This window comes from Solanum dulcamara, chromosome 2 (assembly GCF_947179165.1).
Source record: "Solanum dulcamara chromosome 2, daSolDulc1.2, whole genome shotgun sequence".
NCBI lineage: Eukaryota > Viridiplantae > Streptophyta > Magnoliopsida > Solanales > Solanaceae > Solanum > Solanum dulcamara.
Genome location: NC_077238.1, coordinates 22401817 through 22427255, shown reverse-complemented (window position 1 = coordinate 22427255; position 25439 = coordinate 22401817). Strand labels below are relative to the sequence as shown.

The 25439-nt window shown below is 37.7% G+C and overlaps 1 long non-coding RNA gene across 2 annotated transcripts; it reads right to left on the bottom strand.

The window, feature by feature from the left end:
• Positions 1–7784: 7784 nt before the first annotated feature.
• LOC129880440 (uncharacterized) lies at positions 7785–13333 on the bottom strand. Of its 2 annotated transcripts, none has more exons than XR_008765390.1 (2): positions 11844–13333; positions 7785–8021 (listed from the first exon to the last, which is right to left on the bottom strand). It is a non-coding gene; the product is annotated as an uncharacterized LOC129880440 (long non-coding RNA). The 2 variants fall into 2 exon arrangements; XR_008765389.1 differs by having other exon boundaries at positions 11876–13333.
• Between the last annotated feature and the right edge of the window lie 12106 nt (positions 13334–25439).

The following is a 25439-nucleotide window of genomic DNA, read 5'->3' as shown; positions in this document are numbered from 1 at the left end:
GACAAAAGGAGTGTCAAAATTATTTAAAGAAAAAGTTTGAAGGCAGAAACACATAAAAAGGAAATCAACCAAAAAAAATAGCATAATAATGAAAATAAAAAGAACATTGGAGGACACTCCAACAAAATTATTAAAATGACTAGAGGAAAAACAACCCAAATACATTAATATTGATATCACATTAGAATAAAAAATGATTTAAAAAATAAATAAATAAATAAAATAAAAAACACTTAAAATGGACCATATTCTATAAAACACAAGCATGAAGTAACCAATATATAAAGCAAACCAAAAAAAAGGAAAAAGAGATATGACTTACTGCTAATGGTGTTTTAATGATGGGGTTCTTTGATAAAAATAAAATAGTACTAAGTTAAATATGCCAACAAATTAAATGTATATAAACTTAAACTAAATTTCTGTTTTTTAAAATGGAGAGACCTCAAAAATCGACTGAGAATTTTTTTCAATGGCCAATTTTAACCTATTCAAATTAATTAAAATATCTGGGGAAGCAACAAAATAAACAACACTCAATAAAACATTGACACACAAGTGTGCTTTTAAGGCACAAAATCAATATAAAATTAGTAAAGAAATGCAAAAGTTTAGCCAAACAATTTGGTTCATAACAAAACAGTGAATGCTTAACAAAAATCTTAAACATTTGACTAGATGAAATAAGCCTAGAAATTATAGCACGGACGTGTTGATCCTCGTCTCGTCACTCTTTACTTTGCTACACTTGAAGTAGTTCTCCAAGTGCCAAAGGAAGTTCTCCACCTCTTGTGCATCACGGTCACCCTTGAACATAGGTGGCTTGGGAGCCTCAATCTTGGCCTCCCTGTCCACGCTGGACGTCACACATCTTCCCGCTTCCACTTCTCCCTTGAGTGCCGCCATCTCGGCCTTCATGGTCTCTATCTTGCTTAGCGCGTCCATGAGCCGACATTCCAAGAAAGTGATCACCTTCTTTGTCTCGTACTCGGCAGCCTTGCGCACCTCCAACTCCTTTCGGATGTTGTCATTCTCCTCAAGGGTGAATTCCTCTAGACACTTGAACTTGCCGTCGAACTTGTTCAAGCGCTTGCCCAATATCTCTATGGCTTGTCGGGCAACATACACCCTTGCAATCCACTCTATGCCGGGCGTGACGTCCATGGGATCCTCGCCTCGCTCATCGTCACTCGCCTCAGTGGCCGAAGGTGAGTAGGATGTTAGGGCCTCTCTTGGTGTAGGCTCAAGCGGCACCTTCTCAATTCTCTTAGAGTTCTTCTTTCCCTTGCGGTTCTTCCTTCCAACATCTTGCTTGACGTTGGTGGAGGTAGTGGCGTTGATGTCTCCCTCACTTTCCATATCCCTTAGTAGAACCTCACTCTTATACCACGTTGTCACGGACTTAAACTTCAATAAGACTTCCGTGCGGCACTTGACAACTTACTCACAAATCTTTCACGATCTTGCAAGCTCAAGTAAACCTTTAATACTAGATCGCTAAGGGAACGTTAGATTGTAAGAAAGACAAGAGAGCTTTTATGAAGAAGGCTTTGTATTACTTGGAAGAATGCTTGATTTCTTGATGGTTTGTTACAAATGAATGTCCCCTCTATTTATATTACTCCTAAGGGGCTTGAGTGTAAATAAAAATTACGATATAAGTCCTCTCATATTTACAAAGAAGTTCCTCTCTAGAAATCTCTACACACTCTAGAGAAATCTAGGTCTTCCAAGACTAATCTACAAGATTCTAGATTTTCTCTAAGTCTTTTCAAGAATTCTCTTGGACATTCTAGAGCCTTCTATTAACCTCTCCAAGACTCTAGATCGTTTCTCCGTCTTCATGATCAAGTGGCGGGTCATAACAAAAAGGAGTGAAAAGGGGAATGTTTGTGTCTGTGGTTGTTGAGAAGAAATTGCCAAAATGGGTGTTTTTTTTTCTTTAGAAAAAAATAAGAGAGGAGAGAGATAGAGAGTTTGAAAATGGGGAAAGGGAGGGGACCCGCAAAGAAAATATGGAATATGATTGAATAATTGAGTTTTGCATTCGAAACATTGAAGTAGTTAGTTCTGAGCATGATAAGCCAAAATTGGGTGTCAATAATTACACATTAATTCCAACTGAATAAAATTGAGAAATTCCTAAGATAGAAATAATGCAGACGTACTACAATCTATTACAATTAATCTTATCGATAGTTTGGAAATAAGGCTCAACCTTGCAACATTTATACCACTCACTCAAATCCATAGTTTAAAGTATTACTACTTATCGTATCGTCTGAAAGAAACCTCACAAGCCACCCTAACACTTCATCTGACTTAATGCCATGAGAAAAATCCAACTTATTCTTATCCAAAGACTGATTCAAGTAAAATCTGTCAAAAAAGGAGGTCAGGTCAATTTATAAATGCCACCAAAAGAAGAAAAGAAAATACACAGAAACTACTAACACATTGTTCTTCTTTTCTTGTCCATAGAAACTACTAACACATTTTTCTTCTTTAGTAGTATTGTGGGTTGATCAAAATATGCAAAATCATGAAGGAATATATTTACCTTTGATCTCTCTATTATTATTTTTTAAGTGTTTAGCATGTCCTTTATTCCTAATTGACCCACCATAGAACCAGACATAAATTGTGTCAATTAGATAAATCTTATCGTTCATAAGGAACTCCAACAGAAACTTCAACTTCAAGTTCACAATAGCAAGGAAATTATAGAGTTTTAACAGAAATGAACAATGTAGAAAAACTATATAAAAAGGGAAGTATCCAGTTTTATTATGTATATTATTTTTGTGCATTACATCCCCACATTATTTATTAGGGAGTCAATTCTACATTATTTCTTCTATGCTAAAATTCTTTTGGATCATTTTCTTTGTTTAAACTTTTCTAATGTTCCATTTGATTTGCTGCTCTGGTTCAACAATTCTACTATTAAAAGACTACAATTTTGTATTTAATTCTCCAATTGGCTTTTCATCTAACTTGTCATTATCTAGGACACTAAGGAATTGTGAGTAAGTTCTCAAATACAGAGAAATATGGCACGACCCCTATTCTCAGGTCATGATGGCACTTACATCAACCCACCAATAGGTAAGCCTGATCCATAGCCCGGAGTCAGAAGCAACGGGCTATCAAGAAGAAGAGAAACAAATCAAACAGAAAACAATAATGATGAGAAGAAAGAGGAGCAAACAAAGGTACATATCCAAAGAACCGTTCCCAAATCTTGGCATTGTCGATATTTGAGCATCTAATAAAAAATAAGAGTACAAGGCTTATACAAATATAAAATAGATACAGACAGTCTTTGAAAGCAAGTAAGGACTAGTCCTAGCCGAAAATAGATGGAAATCGGCAACTCTGAATGCCAGGAGCTCACCAAATCTCCGAATGCAAGTTGCTCCGCACCAAGCCCAAATCATTGGCGATAATCCATAGTATAATCTTTAGAGTGCAGAACTGTAATATGAGTACCAAGCGAATGGTATTTAGTAGGCATAGGCCGACTGAGATCCACAGATAAAGCAAGTATAGATAACATATAACCAAGTAGGTATAACACAAATAGCTAATCAGGAGCTAAGATAAGGTAGAACAGGAAATAAGAGCGGAAAGACAGGATACATAGAGAAAAGAACCAGAGTCAAGGAACGCACCTGGAAGCGCAAGCCCATAACCTATTAACAACAATGAAGCATTATAGGGGTCAACTAGTAAAGAATGGAAGCCGACAACTATTGCTAATCATATAGTCACCTAAGGATTATCCAACTCAATTTAGTAGGGAGTACCAACAACAACAACAGACTATCACCCCTTGTTGACCAACCATAAATACAACAAAAGCTAAGTACAAGTATGATCAAACAATAACCGACTAGATGTCCATACCTCCGAAAGATACAAACAATGACAAACATACCCCTGGCCATCATAAAACCAGGGGACCAAACAACAGGAAAGTATATTGTGATAGGCAATGCGAATGAATGCAAGTTTGTAGTAAAAACTAGTAACATAATCGGTGGCTCTCAAATATCATCAATAATCAAGTGTATATACTCACTCCAATCCTCAGCCTACCAGGTGGGACCCATGTATCTCCCTCATCCGGTTCAGTGGTGCACCGCCACAAGGATCTAGAGGGGACGCGGGAAGTTGTATATACTGCTTGGGTCCAAATCAGATCTTTTATGTAACACATAGCATCCTCATCGTGGTATCGGAGAGTGAGTAGCCAAGCCAATGTAGTAAAGGGTGACATTGCGTCATAGTCAAGTAAAGGCTAAGAGCATCCCAGATGCAGTCAATGTAGAAAAAAAGGCGGTGTTGCGCTGAATATCAATAAAAACTGATATCAATAAAAAAATGAGTGCATCTTTGATGCCTTTGATACATCCATTATAAAAGGAGTACGTCCTTGACGCCTAATAAGTCTCAAAACCAGTGTCCAAAAGATTCAGGTGGTACGACTCCCGTTAAAACCAATTTAAAATAATAGTGGAAATGCTAGAATGTCTTCTCAAAAATAGTAGCAAAAGTCCATGAGGGAACCAGGATTGTATCATAAAATATGTGAAAATGATCGATCAATGCAAGTGCAAAAATTGAGAAATGGCTCAGAATCACATAGGATGAGATATATCTCTAGGATCAATGCCTTACCCCAGATATGTAGAACTAGATCGCAATCGAGCACCACTAAGCCCAACCTACGACTATGACGAGCTATTGAGGTCTCTAGCACTAGCACAAGATACACCATCCAGAACAAGCCCTATTGGAAATACGCTTAGCTATAAGGGCGATACAACACATGATAAAGAATCTATGGCTCAAACCTACCCTAAGGCCATCAATAACAATCCTAAAAAGGATAAAAAGGCTAAGGCAATACCACAACAAAGCTCATAGCCTAAACTAAGGATTTCACGGGACTATTCTAGTCTAAGGCTTAACTAAGAAAAAATGGAACGGGAGGAGAAAAACCTTATTCTCAAAAAGTACCAACCTAAAATTACATGTAATATACATTAAATGATATCTAATAAGGCTCAGTCAAAGTGAAAGACCGTAGCCAACATCGAAGCCGAACACGCGCGCTCCAAAGCTACCAATTTGAAGCTTTCCACCCCCGAATCACCTTCAATTACCGCCATACTAACAAAATAACGTCCACCTCGTCAATACAGATGCATTTGCACATAAATTGCACTAATCGAAGGACCCAAAATTAAGACTAAAATGGGATTGTGGACCCACAATGTGAACCCCAAAATTGATTTTGTGAAAAGATTCATTTGAGCTTACCGAGCTTTTGTTTCAAAATATGACACATTCGGTGCTTGAAAACGAAGAAAACAACCCATGTAATTATATCACCATTAAAGCATAAATCAAGAGCTATGGAAGCCTACTCCGGGCAGAAATTACCTCAAAACGAAGCTCCCCACACTTCTCTGAACACTTTTCTACGATCCCACACCAATTTCAAACCCAACGCAATTTGAATCAACCAAAACAGAGCTCTATAGCTCTCTAAATAGCGAGTTGAATGAATGGGAATAAGCTGAGTTCGTGTTTGTCCTTTAACTTAAAGACCAAACGAAATTGTTCTCCGCGAACGCGAAGGAAGAGGTCCCTAATGTGGAGACCAAGCTCATTGTCATTCGCGAATGCAGGCCAGGCATGCGAATGCGGAGGGGAGAATTCGAAGGGCAAACTTGGATTCCGCAAATGCAGCTTCTTACCTGTGATTTCGAAGGGCAAATTTGTCCTACACTAGCTAATCCACACCTGCTGGTTTTGACCAATTTCAAAATCTCTGACGGGGTGCTTGAGATTTGTTTGGAACCCTATGCACGCAAACGAACTATATTACCCCACTAAATTCAACGTTCTGGACTCAATGGTGCAATTAAATTTTTTGTCCAAGGTCATCTCGATAAAAAGTGGGTTCCACACCCAAGCGCCATTTTGGTCAATTCTACAAGCAGACTCAAAATGAGATCGGAAACCTTGGGAAGCGCACGAAAGGTCGTTCAAGACCAAACTCAACATTTTAGAGCTAACCGCACTGATGAAATTTCAATCCAAGAACGTTTGCCAAGAATGTTGACCAAGGCCAAACTTAGGCTAAAAGCTTAAAGCTAAAACGCATAATGGCTCAAACTCACATCTAAAGTCTCGGGAACCGAGTCGATCATGCCACTAGCCTAAAATAATCCTTTCAGAGCTGATGAAATCGTCAGAATTCCATTTTGAGGCTATTTTCCCAGAGTTCTGGTTGAAGTCAACCGTTGAAACTCTGGAAGCTCCAAAACACAAAAACAGGTATAAAATCCAAATGAACGACCAGACAATCGAACTATCAATGCAAGCAAGTCATAAATGACTTGAGGCTGCTATATGAAAGCTCTAAACACTAAAAGATTGAAAAAAAAGAGAAAATGACCCAGAGGATCATTACAACAAATCTATCTAATTAACTAATAACCTCCTAAAGCATGCAAGAACATTATGAAGTAGATAAACTCCGCATATCAAATAAAAAAAAATCCTTATTGCCACACCCAATGATGTTGAAGATATAATATCTCTCTCGGGACTTGAATTGAACATATTGCACACCTAAGTAAATTCCCATATCCAAACATAAATTAAGTGAAGAAAAACATAAATGTGAATCTAGTTCTATCATATCCTATCATTTCACCATTAGAGCTTTACCTTTCTTTTAACACTATTTTAGTAGCGTAATCTTTGAGCATTTCAGAATATTATTTGATGTTCTAGTATTCATATCTAACTAACCTCTACATTTTAAGATGATAAAATATGAGAAACAAATTTGAAGCTCAAAGACAAAATCTACTGCTAGGAGCTTCTAAATTTATGTGCAAACATTGACCATCTTCAAAAAATATTATCACTGAAATACGAAAAATTTACTGCATTTGAAAATTATATATTAACAATACAATCAAGTCCTAAAATTATTCAAAGATCAGCAAGGTATCTAGTGTATCTGAAACATTTCAGACCAAAGAAATTTCTGCATTTACCTTTATGTTCATGAGTAAAACAATTACTTTGTAAAAGTACTCTCGCTACTTAGCAACTGCAAATCAACTCTTCCTAACATAAACTTATTTTGCTTTGTCTTTCCCATCTAAAAAAGAATTGAAGTAATTATCAATGCTAGAGTCAACCATTAGCTCTTGGAAAATCATGTAGAAACGACATCCATGCCAAAGTTGGAAGGAACGGTCAAGTGTCTAATTAATTGAAAATTCATACCACAATCATATCATTAGAATTACAAACTACAATAATTACAACATATCCAATGTAATTTTATAAGTGGGATCTATGGAGAATACTTTGTCCGCAGTCTTATCCTTAGCAAGTGAAGGTATATAGACCATTTTCGTTCGAACATCAACCCACTATAAAATTATAAATTGTGGAATTAATGAAATCATAAGTGCAATTGCTATAAAAAAGAAACCAACCCCCAAACGTAGCAGCACATAGAAGAACCATAACATAGAGAAAGGAGAATATAAAGAGGAGATAAAGCTTCAAACATCTGTCACAATCCAATTTCTTAGGCCGTGATGATACCTGCTAACACCCACCAGCAGGTAAGCCTAATTCTTAACCTTTAGCCCGGAACTAGAGGCAATGGGCTATCAAGCGGAAGAGGGATAAACAAAGTGGAAAGTAAGTGATAATGAGAAGAGAAAGAACAATTGAAACAAACACAAGAAACCACCCCAAGACTTGTCATCAGTCAGTAATTGAGCATCTAAACCAAAACAGAAGTACAAGACTTTTACAAATACAATATGAGTACAGACAGTCTTCGAAAGTAAGTAAAGACTATTCTTGATATGGCATGGATGGAAATTGGCAACTTCGAACGCTAGGATCTCACCAAATCTCCGAATCAGAAGCTGCTCTGCACTAGTCCAATCAATCGCGATAACCCATACTATGATCTACAGGGGGCAGAAGTTTAGTATGAGTACCAAATGAATGGTACTTAGTAGGCATAGACCGACTGAGCTCCAAAGATAAAGCTTAGTAGGCATAGACCGACTGAGCTCCAAAGATAAAGCTTAGTAGGCATAGACCGACTGAGCTCCAAAGATAAAGCAAGTATAATTAACATATAATCAGGTAAATACTGCACAAGTAACTAATCAGAAATTATCACAATAATGACAAGAAATAAGACAAAGAGACTAGAGACATAAATAAAGGAGTAGAGTCAAAGAAACACACCTGAAACGCAATCCAACAACCCTACTAACACGAAGAATGCATCATAGGAGTCTACTAATAAAACTACAATGCTATCCGACAACTCTAACCACATAATCACCTAGGAACTATTCCGATTGAGCCTAGCGGAAATGACCAACCACCATCCAACTCAAATACCCCGTAGATCAACTACCAATACAACCGAAGGTATCAACTACAAGTACAACAAGAGATAAGAGTAAACATAATCATACAATAACCGACCAAACGCCCATACCTCCGGAAGGTGCAAACAAGGACAAACATACCCCCGACCTCCATAAACCAGGGAACCAAACAACAAACAAATATATTGGTGATAGGTAATGCCAATGAATGCAAGTTTGTAGTAAAAACCAGTAACATCATCGGTGGCTCTCGGCAATCAACAGCGACAACAAGTGTATAGACCCACCCTGCCCTCGACCAGCCAGGTGGGATCCATATGACTCCCTCATCCAGTCCCGTGGTGCATTGGCTAAAGTGGACCATAAGGAACGCGGGAAGTCAATATAAATTGCCTGGACCTGAACGAGGTCTTACATAGATATATAGTATCCTTGTAATGGTACCGGAAAATGAGTGGCCAAGCCGATGTAGAAAAGGACGACACCACACCGAATAATCAAGTACAGGCTAAAGGCATCCTGGATGAAGACAGTATAAAAGGACGACGTTGCGCCGCATATCAATAGAAACTGAGTGCATCCTTGATGCCTCAAAACTGTCAGTATATAACAGAGCACGTCCTCGATGCCTCGTAAATCTCAAATCATTTTATCATAGTAGTCCAAGTGTTACGACTCCCATTAAAAACCAGTTTAAAAATAATAAAAGTGTGAGAACGCCTTCTCAAAATTAGTAGTTAAAAACCAATGAAATACCAGGATCGTACCACAAAATGAGCGAATATACTCAATCAAGGCAAGTATGTCATCACCAACATCCAAACAAGAAACACACAATACAAATACTAACATTGAGCCAAAACCACACAGTCAGGGAAAAAAGGGACTAAACTGGGATCCAATCGCTCCTCGAGCACGGCCTCGAGCCCAATCAAAAGGTACAAGACAAAAAAGCATCCTAAGCCTACAACTAAACAAATGCGAACAATCGAGACATGGCTCAAAATCAGCAGGGGGAGAAATATCTCTAAGGTCGACGCCTTAACCCAAAATATGCCACCTCAGCTCCCAACGAACACAGGTAAGCCAAACCTATGAAGTCTCAAGCACTAACGTAAAAGGGTATCCTATCCATAATAAGTCCTACTTGATGCTACGCCTAGCTACGAGGGCAATAAACACCTGATAAAGCACCTATGGATCAAACATAGCCTAAGTCCATCAATATCAATCCTAAACAAGATAATAATGCTAAGTCAACACCACAACCAAAGCCCACAATATAATCCAAGGATATTACGGGACTATTCTAGCTTAAAGCTCACCCGAAAACAAGAAAACAGAATCGGATGAGGAGAATGCTAATCTCAACAAATACTCACCTAAGTCATATGTAAAATATACAACACGATATCTAATAGATTTCAGTCAAAAGGGGCAGACCGTAGCCTAGCTCGAAGCCGAACATGCGCACTCCAAGTCCACTTTCCGATAGCTTTTCACTCCAAAAATGACTCCAAATTCTTCCACACTATCAAATTGATGATCTACATATTAATACAAATGTTTTGACACCAAGAACATAATTTTCGGAGTCGGACCAAAAATCGGGTCTAAAACGAAATTGTGAGACCTACGCCGGAAATCTTGAATTTGACTCTGTAAAAAGGTACATTTGCGCTTAGAGAACTTGTGTCCCAATTATAGAACAATTCAACGCTCGAAAAGTATGAAAATCAGTCCATGCATAATTTTACCATTCAAGGATAATTTAAGGAGGTTAGTCGCTTAGGGACAAAATTTACCACAAACGATGTTTCAACAAACAAAACTAATTACGTCACGATGTTTCTTGCGAAAAAATCCACAATTTAGACTCAAGAAATACTGAAAACGGAGCTAAAATGACCAAGAAGCAAGCCCCCAAATTTCATCGAAATACCAACTTGAAAATACTAAAAGACATCAGCTTAAACATCAAATTTACCTCCAACGAAACTTCTAATGCACTCCCTAAGCTCATCAATGCGCTCCCATCGGAACTCTCTTGAAGTCAGACCTTTGAATCGCAAGAATCGAGTTTATATAGACCAAGAAATTAATTTCCAAAGTTCTTAAAAATTTCACTTCGAAAATACTCAGTGCAACATTAAAAATCAAGATTTTACCTCAATCGAATGCCCCAAATCAGTTTTCGAGCTCCCCAACGCGTTCTCCTCAAAACATCTCACAAGTTTTCCTTTTGGATCACCCAATTTGGATATCTAGAACTCAAGTTATGGTGTTTTAAAGTTGGAGAAATTACCTAAAAATGTGGCACCAGCACTGCTGCTGCACCCCTATTTTTGGCATAGTCCGAAAATCTCCGACGGGTGCTAGGGATTCATTCGAAACCCCGTGCGTGCAAACGAGATATGTTACCCCACCAAATTCGACGTTCCAAACTCAATGGAGCATTCGAAATTCTCATACGAGGTTATTTTAATAAAAAGTAGGTCCACACCCAAGTGACAGTTTAAGTTAAATTCCACAACGGACCTCAGGATTAGATCGAAAGCCTCGGGAAGCGAACAAAGGTCATTCTAGACCAAAAAAGACATTCCAAAACTAACCGCACTGTCAGAATTTTCATCCGAATGCGTTTTCCAAGAATGTTGACCAAAATCAACCATAGACTAACTTTCAAAGTAAAAAGCATCAAATGGTCCCAAACTCGTATTAATTGTCTCGATATTCGTGCCGATAATGCTACTAGCCTAATTCGGCTATTTCGGAGCTGATGAAACCATCAAAATTTAAATTTGGGGTCTCCTTGACCCAAAACTCAAAAAGTTTCAACTAAACCAACTTAGGCCTTCAAAATACCAAAACGGGCTCGGAATCTCTAAAAATTCAACCAACACTTCTTTTAGACAAAACCATCCCCCGAATTTAACAGAGTCTTCAAAATTTCATTCCATGCATCGGATCTTCAAAAGTTGCCCAAAGTCAAACGTTGGCCTAAAATTTCTCAAAATCCCAACGCATGACCTCAAATCTTCGTTACAACTCCAAAATAATTTCGTAAACTCTTCTAGACCAATTTTTACATTCCAGAGCTGCTGGAATCGACGAAATTCCATTCTGAGACCCATAGCTCCAGTTGACCCAAAATACTACTTTTGAACATTTAAGGACTTTTAAACTTAAAACTTTCCAAAACTCATCTTTTTCATAGAATTTTCTAAAACCAACACCAGTACCAATCAGAAATGACTCGAGACAACTAAAGGGAGAGGTAAAATGGTTATTTTATGAAAAATTCCAAAAACGACCATCAGGGTCATTACAACATCTCATCCAGACTATTCTATAGTGATATAATGAAATGGAATTGGGAAGAATAACCTTAAAGGAGAAGGATATGTATAGCCACTTACAATCCAACAACATTTGTTGCTCGCCATAAGGATGGGACACCCATATTTCGATCCCATACAAGCCTGTTACATGAAATGCACCAAAATCAAAGCAAGTCACCCCTGAGAGAAATAAATGAGTTCTAAAGATCTTTGGCAAATTCAAAGAGGATTTTCTTGTACGTTCATCACAAAATATTTCTAGATCCCAATACGCCCAATGCCTGATAGCTGCCAAAAAGCATAAGTTAGAAAACACAATATGTGTTTTCGTTAGTCATTAAACCTACAAAAATAAAATATAATCATCGAGTATAGCAAATGAGATCAACATTCTCAATAGTCAAGAGAACACAGTTTGGCGTCACAGTTATAGTATACCTAGAATATAGTTAACAAATTGAAGAAATGAAGTGGAAATTTGATCATCACTTATTTTTCAAATAAATAATCTTACAGCAGTCAACAAAGGAAAAACTAGGAGAATTGAAAGCAAATATCATAACCATCGATAAGAAAGATAAAAGTTGCTACAAATTCCTATAACTTCTCTCAGAAAAAGAAAATTCAACTCCTTATATGAGTCGTCCATAGGTCTATCAAGCAGCTTCATTGTAGACTTTGTCCATTTGTTATTCTTGAACTACAAATAAGACTATCTGCATTTTGTACTTAAGAGATTAATTCAATTCTAAACCCTCCTAATTTTGCAACTTTCATTTGAATTCTAAGAAACCCCAATTTCAAATCTTAGGTTAAAATAGTAAAATTCTTATTTAGCAGAGAATTACCTACATGCAACAGCCCATATGAATATGACCTTAAAGGCAAATAACTAAATTAACATAAGGGAAAGAACTTAGAAAGTTAGCCATGGAAGAAATTAAAAAGTATAGAAAACTGAAAGATTCCGGCTCAACAATGAAAAAAATTCTCAGTTGAACTTCTTCAAACACCTGGTGTATGTAAACGTAATCATAATAAAATCTAAAAAATGTGTAGTTTGTACATGATGTTGTTATTGTGAAACTCCTATTATTGTTATGGAGTAATGGAGCTCGTCTTACCTGACGAAATTTCTAAAACTAAATTCAGAAGAAGTCGTCATAAGAGCATTCATGTATGCAGAAATACTGGATAGACATCAGAAATAAAGTTAAAACTCATTGGAAAGAGTACTAAATCGAAAGACCTAAGAAGAGCACCCACAAATTAATTAATCATAGTATTGTTTTTTGGAGAAATTAAAGTCTTAGAAAGATGAACAATAAACATAGCCGAAGAGAAACGACCCGTGAAGAGTCGGAATCAAGGCTTGGCCTTGTCACTGCCGTCCTCCGCCGTTAGTTCTGACCACCGAGAAGTTATTCCAAATCCTCTAATATTCGTCCTTCAATCAGAGAGAATACGGTTTAAGATTTTTTATTTTTTTTTGAACTTAATTCATTTTTGATTAAGAATTTTAAAATTACAGTTTTCTCAAGGATCAAACAAGTACAGTTGTCTCACGTACAATGAATGCACCAAAATTGTGATTTCATCACTGTGGAATTTTACAATTCCACGAATGCCCCTATTCATCCTATTACATTTCTAGCACAAATTACAATTTTTGAAAGTTGTGTTCGTCCTCTATGTTGTTGGCTTATATATATTAGAATAAGGAAATATAAACAAGGAGGATTATCTACAAGGCTGCAGTTTTACATACACCCAATCCTCCAGTTGGAACTTTCTAGCATGTATGAGAGAATTGGCCCGAAAGAGCATTCTCTGTTGAGCTCCTTGCAAGTGGAATTTGGCCCAATGTTAGTAGAATTATATCAGGCGTCTATTATATTGAATTTATCTGATAGTCCGTTCAATGTCAAATTCAATAACATCAATCTCAAAGTTTTTTGATAAATAAAAAAAATGTAGTGGCGAAGAATAACCATACAAGATTTTAAAATGAGAAGTTTGAATAGCAAAATGTGGACTAAAGTTGTACCACCATTTTACTAAAGGCAAATAAGAAACCCAATCAGCCAGTGCATCAGTACAAAAATACCTTAAATAAGTTTTAAGATATCGATTAAGGATCTCAATTTTTCTATCAATCTGAGAGTGATATGTTATAGTACTGTAAAACAATACCTTGAACAGTCAAAAATTCCTTTTAAAATATGCTACTAATAAAAATAGGATCTCTGTCACTAGCGATTAAAACAGGTAAACCATGAAGTTTGAAAATATTATCCAAGAAGCAGGGCGAGACAGAGCAATATCCTAAATAACAATTTCCCCTTTGGACTTAATTAGTCAAACAACAACAACAACCCAGTGGAATCCCACAACGTGGGTTCTAGGGAGGGTAAACTGTACGCAGACCTTACTCCTACCAAGATAGGACAGCTATTTCCGAGAGACCCTCAGCTCAATAGAAGCATAAAAAGAGGTCAGATAAGGCTAAGAAGTTCGAAGTGATAAGGAAAAACAAATAACGAAAGCGACACCGATAAAATAGATAATAACAGAAATCAGAGCATAAGAAATTATAGTGCGCTAATGCGCCTACTAATAAGGAAGAATAACGAGACTATGTACTAGCCCTCTACCCTAATATGGGTCCTCCACACCCTCCTATCTAAGGTCATGTCTTCAGTAAGCTGTAACTGCGTCATGTCATGTCTAATCACCTCTCCCCAATATTTCTTCGACCTACCCCTACTTCTTCTGAAACCATCCATGGCCAACCTTTCACACCTCCGTACTGGGGCATCTGTGTCTCTCCTCTTCACATGCCCAAACCATCTCAGTCGCATTTCCCTCATCTTGTCTTCCACCGAGGCCACTTCTATCTTGTCCCAAATAGCCTCATTTCTAATTCTGTCGCTCCTGGTATGCCCACACATCCATCTCAATATTCTCATCTTGGAAACTTTTATCTTTTGAACGTGAGAGACCTTAACTGACCAACATTCCACCCCATATAACATAGCCGGTCTAACCACCACTTTGTAGAACTTGACCTTAAGCTGTGGTGGCACCTTCTTGTCACATAGAACACTAGAAGCGAGCCTTCATTTCATCCACCTTGCCCCAATACGATGTGTGACATCATCGTCAATCTCCCCGCTGCCTTGCATGATAGACCCAAGGTACTTGAAACTACTTTTCTTTTGGATGGCCTGGTCACCAAGCCTAACCTCCGCGCCAACCTCCTGAGGTATCTCACTGAACTTGCACTCTAAGTACTCTGTCTTGGTCCTACTAAGCTTAAACCCTTTAGACTCCAAGGTATGTCTCCAATCCTCTAGCTTAGCGTTAACTCCGCTACGAGTCTCATCGATCAGGACTATGTCGTCCGTGAAAAGCATACACCATGGCACCTCACCTTGAATTTGTCGCGTCAATCCATCCATCACCAAGGCAAATAAAAACAGACTAAGAGTTGATCTTTGGTGCAGGCCCATCATAACTGGGAAGTGCCCTGAGTCCCCTCCCACTGTCATTACCCTGGTTTTGGTACCCTTATATATGTCCTTGATCACCCTAATGTACGCCACAGGTACACCTTTAGCCTCCAAACATCTCCATAGTATCTCTCGTGGAACTTTATCGTAAGCTTTTTCTAGGTCCATGAATCCCATATGCAATTCCCTCTTCGTCTCCCTATACTGCTCCACCAGTCCCCTCATAGGATGGCTTCTATAGTTGAGCGTCCTGGCATAAATCTGAACTGGTTCTCTAAAATAGACACGCCTCTCCTCACCTTCATCTCCACCACTCTTTCCCACACTTTCATAGTATGACTTAGAAACTTGATACCTCTATAGTTGTTGCAGCTCTGGATATCCCCCTTGTTTTTGTATAGAGGGATCATTACGCTCGACCTCCATTCTTTAGTCATCGTTGTCATCTTAAAGATGACATTAAATAACCTAGTCAGCTATTCCAAACCTACTGAGATTGCACTCTTCCAAAATTCCCCAGAAATCTGGTCAGGTCCGTCTCTCTTCCCCAACGCATCCTACACACAACACCCTTAACCTCTTCGACTGTAATACTCCTGCAACACCCAAAATTGTGACACCTCCTTGTATATTCCAAACCTCCCAACACAATCTCTCTGTCCCCTTCTTCATACAAGAGTTTACGGAAGTATGACTGTTATCTCTGTTTAATGAGGGTCTCCTCTACCAATACTTTTCCATGCTCGTCCTTAATGCACTTCACTTGATCCATATCGCATGCCCTTCTCTCCCGTGCCCTGGCTAGCATAAACAATTTCCTATCCCTATTTTTCTCTTCTAGTTCAGCATAAAGGCGTTCAAAAGCTGTCGTGTTTACCGTCGAAACTGCCGACTTCGCCTCCTTCCTCTCTATCTTATAAAGTTACCTATTCATCCACTTTTCCACCTCATCCTTGCTTTCTATCAACTTCGCATACGTCATCTTCTTTGCTTTCACCTTCACTTGCACTTCTCCATTCCACCACCAATCCCCTCGATGTCGACAACGACTTTCTATTGAGACTCCCAACACTTCCCTTTCTAAAACCCTAATACAACTAGTCGTCCTATCCCACATACTATTTGCATCCCCACTAATATCCCAGGCCCCCATATCCTTCAATTTCTCTCCTATCTCCAGGGCACTATCCGTGGTCAAACTCCCCTATCTGATCCTAGGTCGGTTATCCCCGACCCTCTTCTTCCTTATCATCTAGATCCCTAAATCCATCACCAAGAGCTTATGTCGTGTCATAAGATTGTCGATCAGAATGACCTTACAATCCTTGCACAGACCTTTATCATCCTTCCTAAGGAGTAAAAAATCCATACGCGTCTTAGCCACTGAATTGTGGAAGGTTACCAAGTGGTCCTCCTTTTTTGGAAAACTTGAATTGGCTATCACTAACCCAAAAGCTCTTGCGAAATCCAAAAGTGAAACTCCTCTACCATTTCTGTCCCTGAAGCTAAAGCCTTCATGCAGATCATCATACCTTCCCGAACTAGACCCGATGTGCCCATTGAAATCCCCTCCCACAAAAAGCTTCTCTGTAAGTGGTATGCCTCCCATTAACTCATCCAAATCCTCCCAAAAATGTCTCTTATCCTTCTTACCTAAGCCCTCTTGCGGCGCATAAGCACTAATAATGTTCAACATGATCCCTTCAATGACCACCTTAATCGATATCATCCTATCCGTGACTCTCCTAACCTCCACCACCTGATACCTTAAATCACTGTCTAAAATGCCTACCATATTCCTATAATTTGATCTACTAGAGAACCAAAGCTTATACCCATCTACCTCCTTAGCTTTAGAACCTACCCATTTGGTCTCTTGGACACAAGCTATATTAATCTTCCTCTTCTTTAGAATCTTAACTAGCTCTATGGATTTTTTCGTTAATGTCCCAATATTCCAAGAACCTACTCTCAGTCTAGATGCTCTGTTAACCCACTTACCCCTCCTTACCCTCGTCTCCGTCCCTATTCCTGAGCGAGAGCATGACCCTAGTCTACCATCACTATCCAAAGCCACAAAAATGCGTATGAACTAATAAATTATTCAAAGGTCCAAAGTCAGCAAAATATAACTACAACTATATGAGCAAAGAATAGATATGGAAAGATATGATAACTGGAGGTACCAACTCCAGTTGAAATGAACCTGGTTGCCGCCGCAAGAAGATTGTTGATGATGGAATCTATCTTTTTCTCTTTAGACTTTTGTCAAACACCTTATGCCCCTACTTCTGAGTTCTATGAAATGCTTCAACTCTAGCTCAGATTCCAGCCCTACTTCAAAAAATGAATGGAAAGCAAGATACATAAATTGAAATAGCTACAATAGGTGAACCTTAGGTAAAATCCCAATTGAGTGGCCACAGAAGGATCAGTGTTTCAGATATATAGATCGAAAAACCTTTTTTCCTTTGTTCTATTCTCCGTTTCCTTTCACCTCCAAGAACACTTAAATGGATTTAGTATTACAGAAAGTAAAAAATAAAGAAAAGAGAATTAAAGAAAAAGAAACAAAAAAAACGTGTCAGCCCATGGTTAAAAAAAAGGAATAGAAAATGGTTGAATCAAACTGTTGGGTTTTTAAAAGATGAGGCAATAAAAAAGGATTGAAAATATATCTTAGTGGATTGAAATAACTTTCAGTAATTTTATTAAACGTTGAAGGGTCTTTAAACTGCCAACATAAAATTATCATGAACCGATCCATTGGGGCGTGCAGGCACCTACTCTAACACCTAAGTAGGAGAACCCTCAATCCCCTAAATAGAAATATCTTGCGGAAGTTTAACAAAATACAAAGAATAGGCTAAAAGAGTTATGAAATCAATTTATATTAACTTAAAAACTCCAAGGTTTATTACAAAACACAATCTAACACCCAAAGAATACTAGTCTATTCAGGTGCAATAACTTCTAAACATACAAATAATAATTAAAGTAATGACACAACTCCAACTATCAAGAAGGAAGAGTAGAATATGTGGGAGAATTATCTTCATCTTTACCTAAGAAACATCACTGACCCTGCAACCAGACTATGCAAAGTAGCATAACAAGAGTAGTATCAATATAAATAACATGTAATGGTAGGCATCATCAGCCAACCCGATACTCACCATATAATATAAAAAAATCAACAAGAAGAAAATATACTCTTGAGGAAATACACTGCTAAATATTTATGCACAGACTCTTATCATTCTCATTAACCTCATTAAAGTCATTCAAGCCTAACTCTCATCCCTTCTAGTTGGTTCGCTACCAACTCTAATACAATCAAGGCCTAGCCCTTTTATAACATAGAGGACTTTCCAAACTACGGGCCACCACTGACTCTATCTAACCAGTCTACTACCTCTAGCTTTCACACCAACACCTAGCCCTAGAATTAGCATCTCACTTGAAAGAGAAAAGTATTTAAGTGGACAAAGGCTCATTTTCTAACCCCACTGGGCCTTCCATGGCGGGACCTAACATGCTTTGGCGACCTTGTCAAAGCTGGATTCCTCTTTCCAGGGCGGCCTGCTCAAAGACAGAATCTTCGAATTCTCTCACAATCTTCCTTCTCCACATATACCAATAGGACAATATCAATATTTGACTCTACGTCATTAATCTTACTAGAGCACACATCAAATGCTCTCCACTTGTTTACCCACGGCCTCACACTTTTGATACGAACGTATCTAGCCACCATAACATAGTTCGAACAGGCATATACAAAAGTACATTACCAATTTACCAATTTAATGGCAATATAAAGTTTCACAGTGTAAATCTCAAATACAACAGTCAAAATGGTAACACTTGGACCTTTGGTCCTTTCATATCAATTAATACACAAGATGGGCATGCTCAAATATAATCGAGTGAGTTGGTCTATCATCACATATATATTCAAGATCAATTCACAAATGATAGAAACATAATGGTTCTCTCATTGAACCCACACCTAAATAGTTAGTATATGTCGTAACGTGACATCTGATCCAATATATGTATCGGAGCGTAACACCCAATCTAATATGTATATTGAAAGGTGACACTCGATCCAATATCACAATCACAAACATAATCACAGTTCATAAAAAATAGTTCACACACTTTCACCATCAAGTAACATGTTCATTGCATGCAATTATTCACAAATAGTCATTTCATTGGTTTCATTCCATCTTTCCCTTCATTAACAATATTTACTCAAGTCTTCTTTATTCAAGGAATCACTTTTGGTAGAACAAATTCAAGATTAGGTCTTAGGATTGTAGATCAATTAGAACAACATCTCAATCACCTAATCACAATAATTAAATGCATGGTAAATATCACAACATTGCTCAATCACTATTAAGAATTTCTTTATGATATAGACTAAACAATAACCTATAGCTATAGGTAATCAAATAAGTTCACGACATGAGGTTTATCAATACTAGTCATTCACATTCACCATTTATTTCATAATATGCATTACATAAGTAATTCACTGGGAAATAATCAGCATAAACACTCACAATTATTGTATAAGCTTATCCCTATATGCATTAATAACCTATAATCCCCATGTCTCAGAATTCCATTATGACCGAGCTATTCTCTACATTTAATCTCATAAGAGTCATTGGCCTTTTAAATAGTTTCACTAAGGTTAACATTCAAAGATTGTACCTTTAACACTAATCACATAATATTCATGACCCACAACATACATTCCCACTCTAAACAACAATTGACAATCATTTAACCATCCAGACTCCGTACCCAAAGACCTAGGCATGAAATTTCCTGTCAATCTACATTATATTAAGCGATGAAAATAAATTTATAACTACTCAATTAAGAAAATCTAGCCTACCTTGACGCCAAGCAGTTGTAAAAGGTCTATAGCACGATTCCTGACTTTCGAAAGGAGAAACAATGGAGATAGGCCTAAAATATGTGGGTTGTAGCCTTCCTTACACTATGAATCTCTTATTTCCTTCTCTCCAAGCCTAAAGCGGATTTTTTTTTTTTGGGGGGGGGGGTTAGGGTAAACATACTCTATTTGGAACCTAAGGGAAGAAGAATATAATAAACATATGACCTCTTTTATTTCTTGCCCATCGGATCCCGTTCTAGAAGCCTAATCCCGCTTTGGTGGTATCATCATGTACAATGTCTAGTAAAATAAGCATAATTGTTTGCTCCGAACTTCAAATGAGGCAAACTCAGTGGCGTTAGAAAGAAGACTCATAGCCCTTTAATTTGACAATTTTGGGGGGGTTTCTAGGGTAACCATTCACTATTTGAAACCTAAGGGAACAAAGAGATAATAAAAATATACCCTCTTTTACTTCTAACCCATCGGATCCCGCTCTGGAGGCCTAATCCCTCTTTGGTGGCATCAGCATGGATAATGTTTAGTAAAATGAGCATAATATTTTACTTCGAACTCTAAATGAGGCAAACTCAGTGGGATTAGAAAGAAGACTCATACACCTTTAATTTAAAAGGTCATCGGACACCTAATTTATTATAGGATGAGACCTGTGGTTATTTCAAGTTGACTCTAATTTAAACTCAAGTACGAAACTAAATCGAAAAAATACTTTCAACTTAACTTTAAGATAGGAGCATTGTACAACCTTAATTCACAACTAATGCATTCGCATACTAAGTAATTGATCCTAGCCTTATGATGAATGAGATTTATACGTCTTTACCACATATATTTTTAGTTAAGACGGAATAGGTCGTTATGATAGATACCAATTTACCCTTCGTTCATCCCCGAACGACAACATGGAAGAGAGGGAACATGCCGATGAGTTTTTCAAAACCAATTATGAGACACCATTACAACTTTGGGAAAATCAAATCCCCGGACTAATCCCTTTGCGTCAAACACTACACTTAAAGTTCTACAAACCTGAATGTCATTTCAAAAGTTTCTATAGGATACTATGTCCCTCACATATCATGATACCGCCTTAATCTTCTCAAACTCTATACCTCAAGACATCAAATATCTCTAAATAACACAATTCATAAAGTTCATTGGAATCTATTCTAAACTGAAATCTTGTAACCTCTAATACTAATAAGAACTTTATCTGGGCACTAACACTCTAACCAGTACTATAACGAGCACATCACCACCACTCAAAGAGAAATAACCACAAAGTATCTCATGCATCAAACTCAAGAATCAATACACCACAAATAAGTATGTAAGGATGATCATTCACAATCAATAATTGAGCATCAGTCACATTCGCTGGCAATGACCTTGGTACTACACTCTTGCCGGAAATGACCTCAGTAAGACACTTTCACCGGTAATGATGTGGCACTTTCACCAGTAATGACGTCACATCACACTCTCATACAAAATGACCCCAGCATCACACTCTGGCCAGAAATGACCTCGGTATCACACTCTCACCGTAAATGACCTCGGCATCACACTCTCCATCTTCTCACAGTGTCCAAAAATTAAAAAAAATTGGTATGTTCACACAATAATGAGGAAACGATAAGTTCAAGCAATTCACAATCATAATAGGATTATCAAAGCATATCATAAGATTCAATTCAATGTCTATATCAAACATTTCACACTTTTCAATCACAATCATAGCAACATATTGCCTTTTTATTAACCTCGTTCATTTATTAAGATCAACTCATATGAATACATAACCCATCACATCAACCCAAAAATATTACCCATATAAATCAATAACAATTATGACCATTATCAACTAGGTTCTAAAATCACTAGACAACCACGACCAGTCACACACTTAAGAGTTTTTCTCATTATCTTAGTATAAACAAACATGCACACTACAGGGATCTATTCATCACCCACCTTAAACCAATAACATAATGATAAATAGAAATACCTTTTTAGAAATAACTAAACATTGAGTTCCCACAACTCAATCCAATAGTTAAAATAATTATGAAAAATAGACACACAGTTTAACAACAACTAAAGTATTGTGTCCCCATAAGCTCAATCCAATAGTTAAAATAATCATGATCACAAGTACAATATAGTCTAAACTCCTAGTATCAAGTCTTAGCTAAGTAAACACATGAAATCATAGTAATTCCTTTAACATACTTCCAAGACCAAACCAAGCAATGCATAGTCAAACTCAAGATCATATTATTGAAAACCAGTCATGAAACATGTTAAAGAAATCTTTCATAACAACAATTCTGCTGTTATGCAACAATAGCCTTTTCTCACATGGTTTCCAATCAGGCCTGACTGTTCCATAACCGAAGTTTTCCCACAATCATAGTTCAATCTTTTACCTTATCATCCTTACCAATGATAAGCCCATGCACAACTAAGGATCTACATTCTCTCACATAAAATACATCATGTAATACATCAGAAATTCATTCATTAATCATCTTATAGTCCATCACTAGACCATTGTACTTAATCTAGTTATGACTCTCACGTAATCATGGAATAATTTCACAGAAACTCATGCAATCATATCTCACATAATTTTGACCATTTGGGCAAGTACACTTCACACATCGATAATTATTCAGACTACACTCTGCACATAACAACAATTCAAGGCTATATCACAAAAGTAAGTCAAAATTATTAACTTAATTCGCTTTATGGATGACCATTAGTTGATCATCCATACACTTACATAACCTCTATGGTCAGATACCAATTGTGTTACACCCCACGCTTTTAAAACTCGGAATGTCTCATAAGTTCCTTGGACATTATCATATGAACCAGATATGCTACGACACTATCGAATGACTCCAACGAAGGGAGGATGTAATACCCCATAGTAGAGAAGGTTGGAGATGAAATCATAAGAGTCCAGAAGGAATTGGAGGCCAAGTAATGAGTCGTAGGACTCGATTTACCTATGTAAGCTACTAATTTAAAAGTCATATGCACTTGAGCTACTTAAGCATATATCAAACTTACGTAGCACGGATTACATAGGTACAAAAAATAAGACGAGATTACGAGCCCGCGAGGAAGGGAAAAAACGACGACACGTGGTAGCCAATGAAGAAACGACACGTGGCAGCACTTCAAGCAAGAAGGTGACCCACCTGCTTGGGGTCAAGTAGGTGACCCACCTGCTTGGGGGGGTGGACCCCACTGCCACATGGCAGCCCCTAGTTGGCAGCATGATACAGTGGCCAATTGTGGCTCGACACGTGTCACCCTAAGGGGCTGACACGTTTCACCTCCAAGGCATCCCATATATACATGTTAAAATGACTCTTAGTCATTCACTTATCCATAATTTCAGCCAAAAACGTGAACAAAAGGGAGAAAAAACAACCTAAGGCTAAGAGAGAGTGTTATGGCGGCAACAAGGAAAACAAAGGTAAGCTTCCACTTTTGCTCCATAAATTAAGTATATACAGTGTTGCTTAAACATGTGGAGGTGTATATATGTGTCTTAGGATGCCTACGGAATCATGGTTTCAATTTTACACTTGGAACAAACAAGAAAAAGTTGAAGGAAAACTTAGAAAGCCAAAAAGAGAGGGTTACGGGTTTGGTCTCCAAAAGGTGAGCCTATGAGTTTTGTTCCGTGAATTAATTATTTGAGGTGTTACAAGGTTATATAATAGTGTTTGACAACCAAAAATTTCAATTTGGGGCAGCAAGGAAGTCATATAAACAGTCCTCCTAATTTCAGCACGTCTAGAGAAGTTTCGAGGTGCAACTTGACAATTTTGGCCAATTTCGGGTAAGGTAAGGTTTCTTCTTTTAAGTTGGACTTTATGGCGTTGTTATAAAGGGTGTTACACTCCCTATTGGTGGCTGGAAATATGAAAATGGCTTAGAAATACTTGGCGTTCGGAATAAACTAATTTGTAGTCGTTATAGTTGAATTGTTATCGAAACAAAGTGTTGTTCTTGTGAGGTGCTGCTGCAGGGGTGTGGCTTGTGGTTGCAGGGCCTAAACATGTTCTAAATGAGGTGGGGGAGATGCTGGTTTCATCCACACGACCCCCGCTTTGCACGGTTAAAGATTTGACAAAAATGGAAACTAGAAACTTCATTTTGATATCGTATTTTGGATAGGTCGTTTGGAGTATATATTATATATTGTTGGTCTGAGTTGCTGCAGGTTATTGTTGTTGGTTGGCTGTAGGTCATAGGGACCTAATTGGAAATTCGGATAGGGCACATTATAGGGGAGGTGCTGCCCAATTTTCGTTAACGCCTTAACAAACTAAAGGACTAGTCGAGGAAACGACTAAGGAAATAGATTCCATTAACATTAAGGCATAATCCAAGATGCTGGAAAGTTAAGAGTAGTTGATATTCGTATTAATTTTATATTGAATAGGTTCGGAAGACGACGTGTCGAACAGGATAAAGGGTAACTCCCAAAAGGTATGTAAAGCTTTCTCTTGGCATGTTTTGGTATAAGTTCGTACAACTATCTTTCTTTCCTTTTGACAAGTTTTAGCCTTAAGTGAAGTGTGTGTGGAATGTGGGGATAATTCCATTCCCAAAACTCCAAGTATGCCTCATAACCCATATCCACTGCTTAGTATTGGAACTGCTGCAAGAATTGAGTATTGCCTAGTAAGGCTTCTATGTGTTAAACACTAGTATGTGGAAAGCTATCTCTCATTTCCTTTGATACGTATTTGGTACGAAAGTGAGATTATGATACCATAATGATTCACCGAGCCCCATGATGGGCCGGGTATGAAATATGTGTATGCAGATCCCATAAAGGAAAGTACAGACCATATATAGTTTATTCTCTTTCTTCTTCTGGCATGTCTTAGTTGTAGGTTAAACATGATATGAGTTCCGGGGTAACTCCATTCTTAGCATCTCTTATTTACGTCTGAATATCGAACTTTTATAATAATCGAACTATTTCCCTGGAACTTTTATTTGTTAAAAAGGTAACAAATGTACAGGCTCCAAGTCTTACAGACTATATGTTAACAAATGTTTCTGGTTCCATAAGCGATTTGGCTTTAGTTTAGTACATGTCTAGGAGCCCCGAGATTATAATTGAGACAGCCCATAATGGCATTTAGAGGACACTCGA